The following is a 15,123-nucleotide window of genomic DNA, read 5'->3' as shown; positions in this document are numbered from 1 at the left end:
GCACACGGAGGGCCAGAGATGCGACTAATTTATTAAGAGGAATCTGCCTCTAAACAAATTAGGTACTACTTAGTTCTGCGCTCAGGGAATCAAAACTGGCGTATGGGAATGCCAGTCCTGATAACTCTTATCATTGGCTTTTCTGGTCTATGTTTGACAACCGGAAGAGTAGCCATATTGGTTGCCGCCTTTGATTTAGCATCGCAAGAACCGATAGTAGATTATCATTCTACCACCACGTTAAAAATAACCATCAAATTCTCAAACAGGACAACTCATAGGCTGCATTTCTTATCATCTTGCAACAAAGGCCTCCACAACAATATCTGCAAAATGGACACATATGATCTAGATCAGGAGTGGTCTTTTCATAAAGAAGGTCTTGTGGAGAAGTTTGGGGGTGTACATACATTACTAGACAACCTCTCATACCAGTACTTTTAAATTAACTTTGCAGCACTAAATGTGCTATGTTATATTCCCTTGAACACTGCAGACGTGTGTGTGGTATGAATGAGTCTTGCTCACAGGATTTTAGCAGTGGCGTACCTTCAATGGAGACAGACCACGCAACTGCTATAGGCCCCTGAACTGAACTCCTTTTCATGCAGCTGCCAATAGGAGGTGCTCAGTACAAAGATTATTCCAGTAAATGGTAACTGTATAAATTCCTATGCACTGAGCTCCCCCTGGTGGTGGCTGCAGGACGTCAGCTTTGTAATAGAAGACAAGCAGATATATCAATATATTTTTTGCCAGTTGTCTGGCAACATTGAGAGATACAGTGTTCAGAATTAGCTCCATATTTATAAAGCACCTATTACATTTTGTCCAACATTGAAGTTGGATAAAGTGGGTGAGGTGAAGGCAAACTTTTTTTATTACAATTTTAGTACTTTATAATATTTTTGTACTTTATAATTTCTTTATCTTAATAAAAAAAACTAAATTCATGAGAAATCTAAGGTGCTTGCACTCTGCATTGCCTGGAAGTGATTCTCGCATGCATTCTGGGAACCAGTGGGTGGGGCAGGGGGGCCCATACTAAGTTTTGCTACAAGGTCCTAGGAGATCTGTGTAAGCGCATTCATGTTAGATTCCTCCTGTTGGAGTTCTGTTAAAGTAAAGCCCTGCTACACTAATGTTATCCGCTGTAAGGTGCACATATTCTTTTTTTAACTGGCAAGTGAAATTCCATCTGCAAACAAGTATGCCATCAGCTAATCATCTCACCATGCAATTCTCCTGGACTAGGAAGAGGAGCACTGGCCAACAGTTTCCAATGTGAAATGAGCTTCCATTTACCTCCCAGGCATAGCACCTGACGTTATTCTCGCTCATCGCTCCTTGTGTATCTGCTGTGCTTCAACAACTTCATAAATGCCATGATGCAAACTGCATTTAGATAAGTTTTAAGCTGCTGTTTCATGCGAGTATAACCACATACATAAGGCTAAATGACTTTTAACGTTTCATGAATGATATTTTATATTTTTACATGATCATAAACTATTTCAGCATACAACATAAGAAAGAATATACTATAAGATGCACAAAGTCTATACAGTTGCGGCAGTCATGACATAATGACACATCAGAAGCTTTGATTTGTCGGTTCTGGATGCTGAAACTCACACCTACTGCTGAAAAGAAGTGCTGTGCCCCTTCGGCAGTGATTGGGTCTTCTGAACTCTCTTGGGGGGACGGGGTTAGCATTGTATCAGGAGACAATATACCATTATTCCAGTCTGTGCAGAGGTACCGGACACTATAGGCATTGAGCCAACACCACTATAAAAATGGACACCAAGGTTCCCTTATCTCAAAATTACTAATAGATTATGAATTATTAACTAAACAGTCATAGTAAAGGACAATGAGCACCATGATGAGCCCCTCATTCTTGATAAATTAACTTTTAAAGGTTTTTCTGATATTAACCACCTCAGCCCCCAGTGCTTAAACACCCTGAAAGACCAGGCCACTTTTTACACTTCTGACCTACACTACTTTCACCGTTTATTGCTCGGTCATGCAACTTACCACCCAAATGAATTTTACCTCCTTTTCTTCTCACTAATAGAGCTTTCATTTGGTGGTATTTCATTGCTGCTGACATTTTTACTTTTTTTGTTATTAATCGAAATTTAACGATTTTTTTGCAAAAAAATGACATTTTTCACTTTCAGTTGTAAAATTTTGCAAAAAAAACGACATCCATATAGAAATTTTGCTCTAAATTTATAGTTCTACATGTCTTTGATAAAAAAAAAATGTTTGGGTAAAAAAAAAATGGTTTGGGTAAAAGTTATAGCGTTTACAAACTATGGTACAAAAATGTGAATTTCCGCTTTTTGAAGCAGCTCTGACTTTCTGAGCACCTGTCATGTTTCCTGAGGTTCTACAATGCCCAGACAGTACAAACACCCCACAAATGACCCCATTTCTGAAAGTACACACCCTAAGGTATTCGCTGATGGGCATAGTGAGTTCATAGAACTTTTTATTTTTTGTCACAAGTTAGCGGAAAATGATGATTTTTTTTTTTTTTTTTTCTTACAAAGTCTCATATTCCACTAACTTGTGACAAAAAATAAAAAGTTCTATGAACTCACTATGCCCATCAGCGAATACCTTGGGGTCTCTTCTTTCCAAAATGGGGTCACTTGTGGGGTAGTTATACTGCCCTGGCATTCTAGGGGCCCAAATGTGTGGTAAAGAGTTTGAAATCAAATTCAGTAAAAAATGACGAGTGAAATCCGAAAGGTGCTCTTTGGAATATGGGCCCCTTTGCCCACCTAGGCTGCAAAAAAGTGTCACACATCTGGTATCCCCGTACTCAGGAGAAGTTGAGGAATGTGTTTTGGGGTGTCTTTTTACATATACCCATGCTGGGTGAGATAAATATCTTGGTCAAATGACAACTTTGTATAAAAAAATGGGAAAAGTTGTCTTTTGCCAAGATATTTCTCTCACCCAGCATGGGTATATATAAAATGACACCCCAAAACACATTCCCCACCTTCTCCTGAGTACGGAGATACCAGATGTGTGACACTTTTTTGCAGCCTAGGTGGGCAAAGGGGCCCATATTCCAAAGAGCACCTTTCGGATTTCACTCATCATTTTTTACAGAATTTGATTTCTAACTCCTTACCACACATTTGGGCCCCTAGAATGCCAGAGCAGTATAACTACCCCACAAGTGACCCCATTTTGGAAAGAAGACACCCCAAGCTATTCCGTGAGGGGCATGGCGAGTTCCTAGAATTTTTTATTTTTTGTCACAAGTTAGTGGAAAATGATGATTTTTTTTTTTTTTTTTTTTTTTCATACAAAGTCTCATATTCCACTAACTTGTGACAAAAAATAAAAACTTCCATGAACTCACTATGCCCATCAGCGAATACCTTGGGGTCTCTTCTTTCCAAAATGGGGTCACTTGTGGGGTAGTTATACTGCCCTGGCATTCTAGGGGCCCAAATGTGTGGTAAAGAGTTTGAAATCAAATTCAGTAAAAAATGACGAGTGAAATCCGAAAGGTGCTCTTTGGAATATGGGCCCCTTTGCCCACCTAGGCTGCAAAAAAGTGTCACACATCTGGTATCCCCGTACTCAGGAGAAGTTGAGGAATGTGTTTTGGGGTGTCTTTTTACATATACCCATGCTGGGTGAGATAAATATCTTGGTCAAATGACAACTTTGTATAAAAAAATGGGAAAAGTTGTCTTTTGCCAAGATATTTCTCTCACCCAGCATGGGTATATATAAAATGACACCCCAAAACACATTCCCCACCTTCTCCTGAGTACGGAGATACCAGATGTGTGACACTTTTTTGCAGCCTAGGTGGGCAAAGGGGCCCATATTCCAAAGAGCACCTTTCGGATTTCACTCATCATTTTTTACAGAATTTGATTTCTAACTCCTTACCACACATTTGGGCCCCTAGAATGCCAGGGCAGTATAACTACCCCACAAGTGACCCCATTTTGGAAAGAAGACACCCCAAGCTATTCCGTGAGGGGCATGGCGAGTTCCTAGAATTTTTTATTTTTTGTCACAAGTTAGTGGAAAATGATGATTTTTTTTTTTTTTTTTTTTTTTTCATACAAAGTCTCATATTCCACTAACTTGTGACAAAAAATAAAAACTTCCATGAACTCACTATGCCCATCAGCGAATACCTTGGGGTCTCTTCTTTCCAAAATGGGGTCACTTGTGGGGTAGTTATACTGCCCTGGCATTCTAGGGGCCCAAATGTGTGGTAAGGAGTTTGAAATCAAATTCTGTAAAAAAATGACGAGTAAAATCCGAAAGGTGCTCTTTGGAATATGGGCCCCTTTGCCCACCTAGGCTGCAAAAAAGTGTCACACATGTGGTATTGCCGTACTCAGGAGAAGTTGAGGAATGTGTTTTGGGGTGTCTTTTTACATATACCCATGCTGGGTGAGATAAATATCTTGGTCAAATGACAACTTTGTATAAAAAAATGGGAAAAGTTGTCTTTTGCCAAGATATTTCTCTCACCCAGCATGGGTATATATAAAATGACACCCCAAAACACATTCCCCACCTTCTCCTGAGTACGGAGATACCAGATGTGTGACACTTTTTTGCAGCCTAGGTGGGCAAAGGGGCCCATATTCCAAAGAGCACCTTTCGGATTTCACAGGTCATTTTTTACTGAATTTGATTTCAAACTCCTTACCACACATTTGGGCCCCTAGAATGCCAGGGCAGTATAACTACCCCACAAGTGACCCCATTTTGGAAAGAAGACACCCCAAGCTATTCCGTGAGGGGCATGGCGAGTTCCTAGAATTTTTTATTTTTTGTCACAAGTTAGTGGAAAATGATGATTTTTTTTTTTTTTTTTTTTTTTTCATACAAAGTCTCATATTCCACTAACTTGTGACAAAAAATAAAAACTTCCATGAACTCACTATGCCCATCAGCGAATACCTTGGGGTCTCTTCTTTCCAAAATGGGGTCACTTGTGGGGTAGTTATACTGCCCTGGCATTCTAGGGGCCCAAATGTGTGGTAAGGAGTTTGAAATCAAATTCTGTAAAAAAATGACGAGTAAAATCCGAAAGGTGCTCTTTGGAATATGGGCCCCTTTGCCCACCTAGGCTGCAAAAAAGTGTCACACATGTGGTATTGCCGTACTCAGGAGAAGTTGAGGAATGTGTTTTGGGGTGTCTTTTTACATATACCCATGCTGGGTGAGATAAATATCTTGGTCAAATGACAACTTTGTATAAAAAAATGGGAAAAGTTGTCTTTTGCCAAGATATTTCTCTCACCCAGCATGGGTATATATAAAATGACACCCCAAAACACATTCCCCACCTTCTCCTGAGTACGGAGATACCAGATGTGTGACACTTTTTTGCAGCCTAGGTGGGCAAAGGGGCCCATATTCCAAAGAGCACCTTTTGGATTTCACAGGTCATTTTTTACTGAATTTGATTTCAAACTCCTTACCACACATTTGGGCCCCTAGAATGCCAGGGCAGTATAACTACCCCACAAGTGACCCCATTTTGGAAAGAAGAGACCCCAAGGTATTCGCTGATGGGCATAGTGAGTTCATGGAAATTTTTTTTTTTTGTCACAAGTTAGTGGAATAGGAGACTTTGTATGAAAAAAAAAAAAAAAAAAAAAAATCATCATTTTCCACTAACTTGTGACAAAAAATAAAAAATTCTAGGAACTTGCCATGCCCCTCACGGAATACCTTGGGGTGTCTTCTTTCCAAAATGGGGTCACTTGTGGGGCAGTTATACTGCCCTGGCATTTTCCAGGGGCCCTAATGTCTGGTAAGTAGGTAAATGACCTGTGAAATCTGAAAGGTGCTCTTTGGAATGTGGGCCCCTTTGCCCAGCTAGGCTGCAAAAAAGTGTCACACATCTGGTATCTCCGTACTCAGAAGAAGGTAAGGAATGTGTTTTGGGGTGTCATTTTACATATACCCATGCTGGGTGAGAGAAATATCTTGGCAAAAGACAACTTTTCCCATTTTTTTATACAAAGTTGGCATTTGACCAAGATATTTATCTCACCCAGCATGGGTATATGTAAAATGACACCCCAAAACATATTCCCCAACTTCTGCTGAATACGGAGATACCACATGTGTGACACTTTTTTGCAGCCTAGGTGGGCAAAGGGGCCCAAATTCCTTTTAGGAGGGCATTTTTAGACATTTGGATACCAGACTTCTTCTCACGCTTTGGGGCCCCTAAAATGCCAGGGCAGTATAAATACCCCACATGTGACCCCATTTTGGAAAGAAGACACCCCAAGGTATTCAATGAGGGGCATGGCGAGTTCATTGAAAAAAAAAAATTTTGGCACAAGTTAGCGGAAATTGATTTTTTGGATTTTGTTCTCACAAAGTCTCCCTTTCCGCTAACTTGGGACAAAAATTTCAATCTTTCATGGACTCAATATGCCCCTCAGCAAATACCTTGGGGTGTCTTCTTTCCAAAATGGTGTTATTTGTGGGGTGTTTGTACTGCCCTGGCATTTGAGGGTCTCCGCAATCATTACATGTATGCCCAGCATTAGGAGTTTCTGCTATTCTCCTTATATTGAGCATACGGGTAATGAGATTTTTTTTTTCCGTTCAGCCTCTGGGCTGAAAGAAAAAAATGAACGGCACAGATTTCTTCATTCGCATCGATCAATGTGGATGAAAAAATCTCTGCCAAAAAAAGAAAAAGGAGGGGAAAGGTGTCTGCCAGGACATAGGAGCTCCGCCCAACATCCATACCCACTTCAGCTCGTATGCCCTGGCAAACCAGATTTCTCCATTCACATCAATCGATGTGGATGAATAAATCATTGCCGGGATTTTTTTTTTTATATATACAAAGTGTTTGCCAAAGTATATGAACACCGCCACCTCCTCAGCTCATATGCCTCGGCAAACATATCTTTTACTGCAGAGGAGAAATCTCGTCTTGCAGCGCCGCATACACCGACTTGCGTGTAATCTGACAGCAGCACAATGCTTCTGTCCGAATGCACATCAGTGCTGCAGCTGGTCGATCGGTTGGTCCACCTGGAAGGTAAAAAAAACAAAACAAAAAAGAAAAAACCAGGCCGCAAAGCAATAACTTTATTAACTTTAGAACAGAACATATTAACTTTTTTAAACTTTTTTAACTTTTTTACTTACCGGTAATTTTTTTTTTGTTTAGTTTTTTTTACCTTTATAGAACAAACCTCTCCTTCCCCATGGGACAATGTGCAAAGCGCAAATCGCCCAAAGATGTGGCGAAGTACGTTATGCACTTTATCCCAGGTGAAAGGAGAGGTTTGCAGCAGCTGAGAGTAAAAGGGCCCTAATAGCCCTGTGTGCCTGTCCTGTGAGATGCAATCCCTATGCTAGGTGTACCTGTGTGTGGTACTTCCGGAAACACTCTCCATAGCATAGGGCAGGGTGGTCAGCACAGTCAGGACAGAAATAGCGGGTGTCACGCCTTATTCCACTCCTGCTACAGACACGACATCTTTTTCGGGGTGACGGTTGGGTTGAGGTACCAGGAACGACACTGGGGAAATGTCGCTCGTGTAGACGGCTAACTACACTGGGGGATGGGGCCACGGAACCTCCTGGGTAAAGGAGGTTCTCGATGATCTCTTCCTGGAATTTGAGGAAAGATCGTGTTCTCCCAGCCTTACTGTAGAGAACAAAACTATTGTACAGCGCCAATTGAATTAAATATACAGACACCTTCTTATACCAGCGTCTGGTTCTGCGGGAAACTAAATACGGAGACAACATCTGGTCATTGAAGTCCACCCCTCCCATGAGCGCATTATAGTCGTGGACACAGAGGGGCTTTTCAATGACACGGGTTGCTCGCTCAATTTGGATTGTCGTGTCTGCGTGAATGGAGGAGAGCATGTAAACGTCACGCTTGTCTCTCCATTTCACCGCGAGCAGTTCTTCGTTACACAAGGCAGCCCTCTGCCCCCTTGCAAGACGGGTGGTTACAAGCCGTTGGGGGAAGCCCACGCGACTAGTTCGCGCGGTGCCACAGGCGCAAATCCGTTCTAGAAACAAATGCCTAAAGAGGGCCACACTTGTGTAAAAATTGTCCACATAAAGATGGTACCCCTTGCCGAATAAGGGTGACACCAAGTCCCAGACTGTCTTCCCACTGCTCCCCAGGTAGTCAGGGCAACCGACCGGCTCCAGGGTCTGATCTTTTCCCTCATAGACACGAAATTTGTGGGTATAGCCTGTGGCCCTTTCACAGAGCTTATACAATTTGACCCCATACCGGGCACGCTTGCTTGGGATGTACTGTTTGAAGCCAAGGCGCCCGGTAAAATGTATTAGGGACTCGTCTACGCAGATGTTTTGCTCGGGGGTATACAAATCTGCAAATTTCTGGTTGAAATGGTCTATGAGGGGCCGAATTTTGTGGAGCCGGTCAAAAGCTGGGTGGCCTCTGGGACGGGAGGTGGTGTTGTCGCTAAAATGCAGGAAACGGAGGATGGCCTCAAATCGTGCCCTGGACATAGCAGCAGAGAACATGGGCATGTGATGAATCGGGTGCGTTGACCAATATGACCGCAATTCATGCTTTTTTGTCAGGCCCATGTTGAGGAGAAGGCCCAAAAAAATGTTAATTTCGGAAACTTGGACTGGTTTCCACCGGAAAGGCTGGGCATAAAAGCTTCCCGGGTTGGCGGATATAAATTGTGTGGCATACTGGTTGGTCTCTGCCACGACTAAGTCCAAGAGCTCCGCAGTCAAGAACAGCTCAAAAAATCCCAGGGCCGAACCGATTTGAGCCGTCTCAACCCGAACTCCAGACTGGGCGGTGAAAGGGGGAACTACAGGTGCGGCTGAAGTTGGTGACTGCCAATCAGGGTTTGCCAGCACCTCAGGGATTCTAGGGGCTCTACGGGCCTGTCTTTGCGGTGGCTGCGACGGGGTAACTAGTGCACGTGCCACCGTACCAGCTTCAACTGCCCTTCTGGTGCTCGCCACGTCACCATGTTGTACGGCAGTGCTGGTACTAGGTCCAGGGAGGGCTGCGCTGCTGGTGTATGCCTCACCACGTGATCCGGCAGCGACAGCCCCACTCTGCTGCTCTTGAAGCGGATCCTGCATAACCTGTGGTCTAGCGACATGGGGCCGGGTACGCCTGGTGCTGCCAGGGACCTCCACCTCCTCGTCCGAACTTTGGGTCAGAGAGCCACTGCTTTCCACAGGTTCATATTCTGACCCGCTAGATTCATCAGATGAGGGTTCCCACTCCTCATCCGACTGGGTCAGAATCCTGTAGGCCTCTTCAGAAGAATACCCCCTGTTTGACATTTTGGACTACTAAATTTAGGGGTATTCCCTGAGACTACCCAAGAAAAAAAGCAAACCTGTCTTACAAAGGGGAGGCTAGCGAAGTACCGGAGGCCGCTGCGGTTGATAAAAAATATCAAAACTGATTTTTTTATCGCCGCAGTGCGTGTAAAATGAATGTGCAGTGATCAAAAAATATATATTTTTTGTCACTGCGGTGGGGCGGGCGTGGGTGAACGCACGTGTGGGCGACCGATCAGGCCTGATCGGGCAAACACTGCGTTTTGGGTGGAGGGCGAACTAAAGTGACACTAATACTATTATAGATCTGACCGTGATCAGTTTTGATCACTTACAGATACTATATAAGTACAAATGCTGATTAGCGATACGCTATTCAGCGAATAAAAGTGACTGCGGTGCGGTGGGGTGGGCGCTAACTGACGCTAACTACCTAACCAAGGGGCCTAAACTATCCCTAAAACCTAACAGCCAATACCAGTGAAAAAAAAAAAGTGACAGTTTACACTGATCACTTTTTTTCCTTTCACTGGTGATTGACAGGGGCGATCAAAGGGGTGATCAAAGGGTTAATTGGGGTGCAGGGGGGTGATCTGGGGCTAAGGTGTAGTGTTGGTGCTACTCACTGTGAAGTCTGCTCCTGTGCTGGATCCAACCGACGAAAAGGACCAGCACAGGAGCAGACAAGCCATATAACAGATCATATTTACTAATATGATCTGTTATATGGCTTGTGATTGGATTTTTTAAAAATCGCCAGCCTGCCAGCCAATGATCGTTGCTGGCAGGCTGGTGACTAACTTGTTCTTTAACTTTTGCCGGCCCGCGATGCGCATGCGCGGGCCGGCTTGGAGCGAAATCTCGCGTCTCGCGAGATGACGCGTATATGCGTGACTGTGCGCAGCGCTGCCACCTCCGGAACGCGAATCTGCGTTAGGCGGTCCGGAGGTGGTTAATGAGCTATCCTGAAGACCAGAAATTAGAAAAGTTATGGAAAATTTGATTTGGTTGCTTCACCAAATTTCACAAAGAAATGTGGTGGACGCAATAACGGAGAATGGCGATTGTGTCACACCGCCCCCCCCCCCTCCGCCCCGTCATTAAACCCTTCAGATGCCGCATTCATCCCTGATCGTGGCATTTGAGATTAAAAATGAGGGCTTTCAGTGGTTAATCAGTAAAAAAACAAAAAACATCTTATCTATTTGATCGTGAAGAGCCCACCACGTCCATCTTGATTGAAGACACTGCGTGAAATCTTGCAGCGATGACGTCATCACAAGGCCAGCATGGTGCCGTCACCACGCAAAATCTTTAATCAAGATGGCGGGCTCTTCGTTCGCAAATGGATGAGGTGAGTATATTTAGTTTTATTTACCGCTATTTCAGGGAAAATCAATTTGTTACCACGAAGCACGAGGAAATTCGCCTTTGTGACAAATCAAATTTTTCCTGAAATTAGGATACTTCGACTCCCGGCTAACCCGCCAATCGGCTCTATTAAGAGACTGCGGCACTTTGGCCTCTACCTACACCATGTGACGTAACGTTCATTGGTCACATGACCTAGGCGCAGCTCAGTCCCATTCAAGTGAATGGGGCTGAACTGCAATACCACATAAAGCTGCTATCTAACGGGCGATGCTGTGCTTGGTAAGCTGTAATGAGGCTGCAGCGCTCACCAGAGCTCCGGTGAGAGCAGATACCTCAATCAGCAGGAGTGCCAGGAGTCAGACCCTTGTCGATCTCATATTGATGACCTATCCTGAGGAAAGGCCAACAATATGAAAATCCCAGAAAACTCCATTAAACAACATGGGTCCCCTACTGTCTTTGTCTGCCCCTGTTTGTGTATGGGTGACTTTTTGAGAATATAGTCCTACACTCCTCAAAGTGCCTAAAGTCCATCCATGAGTACCATACCAAGTTCATAGTTTTCTTTCATTATCATTCATCATAAGTCATAATAGACTCACTGACCTATTCTGTAAGAGAAGAGGCATAAGATCACCAGTGTCCGGGGATTATTTCTGTTGTCAATGTAATCTTTCTGATAAGTGAGCACTCAGGAGAATATAAAGTAGAGCTCCTTATCACCTATCAACTATTCTTCCAATATACAGTACCTTGGAAAGTTCCTCCTAGAGCGTTTGGACATCCACACCAGATTTTTAACATGAAAACCCATTGGTGCATCACCAAGCACCTGGAACCACTTTACTATTGATGGGCTATCATCAGGATAGGCCATCAATATTTGTTTGGTGGGGGTCTGACACCCCACACCACTGATGATCTGCTGTTTCAGAGTAGCTCCAGTGCCAGTAGTTGGCACTGGAACAACACAGCTCAGTTAATTGTGCAGTGGAAGGAGCTTGTTACTGCAGCACTGCTCCCATTCACTTTAATGGGGGCAGTGCTGCAGTAACCAGCTCTGTTCATTATACAATGGACAGAGTTGTGTAGTTCAGGCGCTGGAGCTATTCTGAAACAGCCGATCAGTGGGGACGTGGGGTGTCAGATAGGCCATCAATATTACAATCCTGGACAATCCTTTTAAGGCCTCATGCACACGACCGTTGTTTTATTCCGTGTCCGTTGTTCCGTTTTTCGTGATTTTCTGCGGACCCATTGACTTTCAATGGGTCCGTTGAAAACTCGGCTAATGCACCGTTTCTCATCCGCGTCCGTGGTTCCAGTCCGTCAAAAAAATATAACCTGTTCTATTTTTTTCACGGAAAACGGTTTGCGGACCCATTCAAGTCAATAGAACAGTGAAAAAACGCGGAGCCACACAAGATTGTCATCCGCGTCCGTTTTTTTCCTATCATTTGCATGGCAAACTTGACTTAGACTTTTTTTTACTTTCCTTCATGTCTGGTGATCCTCCAAAAATAAAGGAAGACACACGGAAACAAAAACGGAAACGGATCACGGAACAACGGAACCCCATTTTGTGGAACGGAACACAACAACGGTCGTGTGCATAAGGCCTAAATATCACTAATAGGTGATATATGTAATGTAAAAAGGGGACATCTTTAGTATATATCAATACATCAGGAAGATCAGAGTATATATTATTATTATTATTTCAGAGCTGGCATCGTACAGACAATATGACATTAGTACTTCTAAAATTTAAAACTGTGACTTTTAGCATATTATCATTTCTAAATTCCACCAGTACTGCTTTCCAAAAACAACAGCATTTCGACTGATACAGGCAGGCAGCCCACAAAAATGTAGCCAGAAATGTTTAAAAAACAATGTACTGTTATTTTGGATACAGTTTTGTTATTGATACAAATAATCCTGGTAGATTTACATTATAAAACAGAACATGGTAACGGGAATTAATGCTTCTGTGCACTGAAGATACCATCTGGCCTACAAAGAACACACAGAGGAGAAGTGTACAAAACAAGGAGGATTTTCTGTTTGACATACAATAGCAGTGGGATGATGAGTTTACAGAAAATGACTCGTGTTTCATGGACTAGCAGGATCAATAAGTCAGCAGCACAAAAGATCATGAAGAGTTTAGTCACCCAACAGTCAACAGACCATATTACTAAGGCAAACTAATGGATTGCATATTTTTTACTGAAACATACTTTACTGTAGGTGAAAAAAAATTTGCAACCATAGAAATACATGGGGCTACACAGCAGCTGTGTTTTTTGTGATTACAAGGCAAAACGCTATTTCCTAGGACAAACTTCCATTGTCTCTCTGGTGTTACACAGTTACCATTCTGTGTGCAGCAGAATGCCTTTAAAGGGCATCTGTCAGCAGATTTGCACCTAGGAAACTGGCTCACTGGTTGCCTGTGCGCTTGGCAGCTGAAGACATCTGTGTTGGTCCCATGCTCATATGTGCCCGCATTGCTGAGAAAAATGATGTTTTAATATATGTAAATGAGCCCTAAAAGCAACTAGGGCGTTGTCGTTACACCGAGAGGTTCTGCTCTCTGCAACTGCCGCTTCCTCTGCACTTTGATTGACAGGGCCAAGCAGTGAAAATGTCATCACACCTTGCCCTGTCAAAGTGCAGAGGGCACAGCAGTTGCAGAGAGAGCAGAGTCTCTAGGTGTAATGTCAACGCCCCTGTTGCTCCTAAAGGGTCATTTGCATATATGAAAACTTAATTTTTCTCAGCAATGCAGGCAAATAGGAGCATGGGACCGACACAAATGCCTTCAGCTGCCAAACACACATGCAGACCTGCCAGTTTCATAGGTACAAATCTGCTGACAGATGCCCTTTAAGGTCATTAATTTGAGTTTTGGCTAGAGATTACTGAGGAATCCTACTATAGGGAGCTCATCTCAAAACTGGGACTCAACTATGCAGGATCAACAAACAGAAATGGTGCAAGCAGCGCTTGCTTAAAATGGGTTGTCTTGAAGTTTAATAAATTAAGAGCAGGACATATTAAACAACAGCTATTACTCACCTGTTAAATCCCCTGACGCTCCAGCGCTGACTCTCCTGTGGTTCCCACTGGTCTTTATTAAAGGGGTTGTGCCACTAATATAATTGTATCCTGCCCAACAGATTGGCCTACCATTGCACCCTGTGGCAAATCTGTTTAGATAATCAGTTGCTGTAGGTTACATCCTGCACTGGAGCCTTGTAATGTAGGACGTAAGAAGTGTCATTGGTAAGAACAAGGGGTGCAGTTATTGTACTGCTGATGTCAGCACACATTTCACTGCCCTGAGGCCTGATGGGACAGCAGACACATGTCACACCAGGAAGTAAGATTCAAGCATGGGGGATGAGAGAAAACGGCAAATGAGGTAACTTTGAAAAAAAAACTAATCAATGAGAAATAGGAGCTAGAGTAATTACAAAACTTTAGAGTGAAAAGTAGTTTATGGAAAAACCCTTTTAATTTCCCTGCAATGGCGACATACCTCAGTGGTCCTGTGCCATACATGGTAGAAATGACTGGTGGCAGCGACTATGTATGTACCGTTACAGGAAAATAAAGACTGACTGGAACCACAGGAAAGGTAGTATGGGAGCAGCAAGGAAGTCATAATTGTTTTAGTTTTTTATAGCATTTCCTGTAATTAGATTAATTTATGAAACTCCCAAACAAGTCTTTTCAACTTGCAGGTCTTGAGTCTGCATTAAAATAGTACAATAACCAAGCCTCCTAACTATCCTGGATCTGGGACAGCACCAGTTTTTGATGGCTGTCCCGTATTCTCTGAAGGTTTGTGACCATTGTCGGACTGGGATGCCTAGGGCCCACCAGTAAAATTCATTCTGGGGGGCCCACTGTAAAGCGACATGCAATTATTACCTGCTTACACACAGGTAGACAGCAACAAGACGCTACAAGATGATTATGGGGGTCTCTGCAACAACTTCAACAGGTGGGTCACAAGGAAGAGAGGATACGGACTGGCCTGCCTCTATTCCTAGAGGCCATCTTAACCTTCTGATGCCTCTATAATAATAAACTAGATAGTCTACAAAGTTATTTATATTGATACAGTTTATTTCAGATTCTGTGCTGGTGGACTGGGGGCCCACCTTTCTCAGGGGGCCACCGGGGAATATCCCTGTTCCCCTGTGGGCCAGTCCGAGCCTGGTTATGAAATGTCCCTAGTTCAACTCTATCAGCACCCTGAAGACAAAGATACAGTTGAATACAATGGTGGAGCAGAGAGCTGTCAGTACCCTGCTCCACCTTCTGAGCTCAGGCAGGTGCAATGCAGTAACATTATCACGCTTGATGAACGGGAGAGAGCACAAGCTGGGG

General features: G+C 43.4%; 1 protein-coding gene across 2 annotated transcripts in view; it reads right to left on the bottom strand.

Moving 5' to 3' along the window:
* PIGN (phosphatidylinositol glycan anchor biosynthesis class N) overlaps nucleotides 1–15,123 on the bottom strand; it is a 356,746-nt gene that overhangs the window by 34,222 nt on the left and 307,401 nt on the right. The window lies entirely within an intron of this gene.

Source organism: Bufo bufo, chromosome 5 (assembly GCF_905171765.1).
Source record: "Bufo bufo chromosome 5, aBufBuf1.1, whole genome shotgun sequence".
In the NCBI taxonomy this organism is placed as follows: Eukaryota; Metazoa; Chordata; class Amphibia; order Anura; family Bufonidae; genus Bufo; species Bufo bufo.
Note: the sequence above shows the minus strand (reverse complement) of the source record. Positions and strands in the feature narration are given on the sequence as shown.